Raw genomic sequence first — 3,313 nt, 5'->3', positions numbered from 1 at the left:
TTTCAAACTGTGGTCCGCGGACCACAGGGGCTCCGTGGACAGCAAATACTTTTTATGGGCAATTTGATTTTATATATGTTTTTTAATCGAAATCTTTTAATTGACAATAAACCTATTTGTTAAATACTGTTAAATAAATAAATGTAAAAATATATGTTATTTTAAGCAAATATTTATGTATAAATTTCATAAGCGTTTATAAGGTGGGTCCCTAAGGTAAAGCCTGAAATATAAAGGGGTCCGCAAGTCAAAAAGTTTGAAAACCCCTGGATTAGGGTAGGTTTTAGGGTTAGGTTTAGGGACGGAATTCCCTAATCCTAAAACTCTAACCGTAACCGTAACCCTAAAACCCTAACCCTAACACCCTAGTGAAAATTGTGTGGGTGTTAATCTGAAAATTTACCGAGGACGAGATATAAATAGATAGATAGCTTGTAACTGGTTTGGAACGAAACTTTTCCCCAATATTACGTTAAGGACAAGGACTTGTAAAGAGCTCGCACTGCTCATCTTAAATTGATTATTTAAACATCAAATAAAGAACTTAAGACGTTACATACATTATTAGAACCTATCTATATTTTCTGGCCGCTTGTTTTCTTTAATAGTGCGTCCTGCCGACAGTCTATCTGTTTCTCTATTTGTCCTGCATGTGTTTAACGATATGTAACTATCTTATTTCTTTTCGTGTCTGTATCCACCTTACATATTTATCTATCTTTATCTACCAGTGACTTTTATCGGAGTGGACATGTTGTTCGTTTCAAACTGGTGCTTGTCATGTATATTTGTCAATCTATTTTTGTCAGCTCTATATCTATTTATATCTCACTATGGCGATCCCCCGTACCGTAAGATCACCCTCACTATTTATTCATCTATCTAGCAGTATGTTTTTTTTTTTTGTATTGTCCTTTTTTCTACCGACCTATCTTTTTTTTTTATGGTTTAGTTAAAGGAAGAGCAGCACCTATGACCCTTTTTAGGGCATCCGAGGCAAGTGAGTGTGTAAAGGGAGTTTTTATCCTCAAACCAGAGAGTTGGATCAAATACTTGTAACCGAATGGACTCTGATAATAGACAAAATGGTTTTGTTAAATCGTGCGACCGATCTGTGTTAGTAACTATCTATCCATCTGTTTATCTTCCAAACTCTTAATTTATCCCTATCTTTCTCCTTCAATTCATCCCCTTGTGTGTGTGTCTGTCTATATATCTCGCTCTATACATCTTTCTGTCAATCCACCACTCTATCTTTTCACTACTGTCTATCTCTATCTCTGTCTATCATTCTTCACTGTAAACCCTCTCTATATCTCTTGTCTGTTCCCCCTCTCTCTATATTTACCTCTCTCTACATATCTGTTGCTATCACTCCCTCTATTCCTCAATTTCTCTCTCCTCTCCTAACGTCCCGCTTTATTTATTCACCTCTCTGTTTTTCTCTCTCCCCCTCCCTTTATATCTTGCTCTATTTATTCACCTCTCTGTATTTGTCTCCCCTCTCTTTATATCCCGTTCTATTTCCCTCTTATTTCTCTTCCCCTCCCTCTATCGCCTGCTGTATTCACCTCTCTATTTCTTTTCTCCTCCGTTTATATCTTGCTCTATTTACCTTCCTCTTTTTTATATTCTCCTCTATTTATTCACCTCTTCCTGTTCTCTTCAATTATCTTTTCTCCCCGTGTCTCTTTTCACCTCTTTCACCGACTATCTTTCTCTATCTCTCTCTCTCACCCTCACCCTCATTCACTTAATATCTCTTTCTCTTCCCGTATCTCTTTTCACCTCTCTCACTCACTATTTCTCTATTGTTCACCAAGTATCTCTCACTCTCTCTCTCACTTGCTCAATATCACATTCTTTCTCTTCCTCACTCACTATCGCTTTCTCTCTCTCACTCTCTTCCACCCTCACTCACTCAGTATCTCTTTCTCTTCCGTATCTCTTTTCCCCTCTCTCACTCAGTATCTCTTTCTCTTCCCGTATCTCTTTTCACCTCTCTCATTCAATATCTCTTTCTCTCCCCGTATCTCTTTTCCCCTCTCTCACTCAATATCTCTTTCTCTTCCCGTATCTCTTTTCACCTCTCTCACTCACTATTTCTCTATTGTTCACCAAGTATCTCTCACCCTCCCTCACTCACTCAATATCCCATTCTTTCTCTTCCTCAGTCACTCAATATCCCATTCTTTCTCTTCCTCACTCACTCAATATCCCATTCTTTCTCTCCCTCACTCACTCAATATCCCATTCTTTCTCTCCCTCACTCACTATCACTTTCCCTCTCCCTCTCTCTCCTCCCTCCCTTCCACTGTGCCTCTGATCAAGATAAACAACTCGTGTCAGCCACTATACGACTCTACTAACCGCGTCTTTCCGATATTCCTCTGGTATTTCAAACACTTTACTTTAGACTCACCTTCTCTCCTCACTTCGCCTTGCAATAAACAACAACAACAACAACTTCACCAGCAACAACAACAACAGTCTGCTACAGAAACATTCTTCAACATCCTTTTCATCAATTAAGTAAAAGAGGAGCGAAAAAAGACATGGTTTCTTCTGCATTCTGTCTCTAAATTAATTGAGAAGTCGGACAATTTCATAGAAATACCACCGAAAAAATGTCAAATTTTTTCAGGTAAGAAAATGAAGCAAAAAGGTGTCTATTCCTTTTTCTCTCTTTCCACATACGTCTCTTTCACGATTACATTTATTAATTACTCAAAAAGCGGCTTCCTTCTTCTTCTAATAATATTTATGTTTTGCTCTTTATGTCCGCATTATAAACGGTCATTTATGATATTTGTAACCAAATTATCTGCGCTATAAGGCTTAATTGTCCACCCTATAGCATAATTGTGCATGGTATAAAATAAATATAATTATACACACCATAAAATAATTCATTAACAAACTTGTATTTTATTTTTTTTGCTGGTGGGGTGGGGGTCCTTGTCGCAATATCATTTATATTTCATTTTTCTTTCTAATTTTTTCCCTCTTCTTTCTCTGGGAAGAAAATGCTGATATATTTGGAGGGTTATTTTTAAAACTATATTACTTGTCCCATTATTTGTTGCTTTCTACAACAGTGGAACTAAGTCAAAGAAACGAAACTAACAAGGTAACCTCGATGTAGTCCGCTAGAAAAAACAGCCAAATCTCCGACCGGGCTGTCTTTACAAGGCAATTCATTTTTCTTAGATATGTCCAATATGTTTGAAAACAAGACGGTGTGGTTATCGAATGAAGTGTATATCTGATCATAGGTCGGTTTGTTTAGCCTCGTATCAGCCGATATAAGGCC

General features: G+C 37.4%; 2 protein-coding genes across 3 annotated transcripts in view; one reads left to right on the top strand and one right to left on the bottom strand.

Annotated features, from left to right (window-relative positions):
- The window catches only part of LOC106878836 (DNA excision repair protein ERCC-6-like), a 51,624-nt gene that overhangs the window by 46,291 nt on the left and 2,020 nt on the right, over positions 1–3,313 (bottom strand). The gene's annotated exons all lie outside the window — the stretch shown is intronic.
- Positions 2,288–3,313, top strand: part of LOC106878844 (SMC5-SMC6 complex localization factor protein 1) — a 76,914-nt gene continuing 75,888 nt past the window's right edge. Inside the window, exon 1 of one of the 2 annotated variants that reach the window (XM_014928186.2) lies at positions 2,288–2,665. The gene's annotated coding sequence lies outside the window, so the exon portion shown is untranslated. The remainder of the gene's footprint in view (positions 2,666–3,313) is intronic. The other variant, XM_014928185.2, reaches the window with a different exon arrangement.

This window comes from Octopus bimaculoides, chromosome 25 (genome assembly GCF_001194135.2).
Source record: "Octopus bimaculoides isolate UCB-OBI-ISO-001 chromosome 25, ASM119413v2, whole genome shotgun sequence".
Lineage (NCBI taxonomy): Eukaryota > Metazoa > Mollusca > Cephalopoda > Octopoda > Octopodidae > Octopus > Octopus bimaculoides.
The sequence above is the reverse complement of the archived record's forward strand: the minus strand, read 5'-3'. Positions and strand labels throughout refer to the sequence as shown.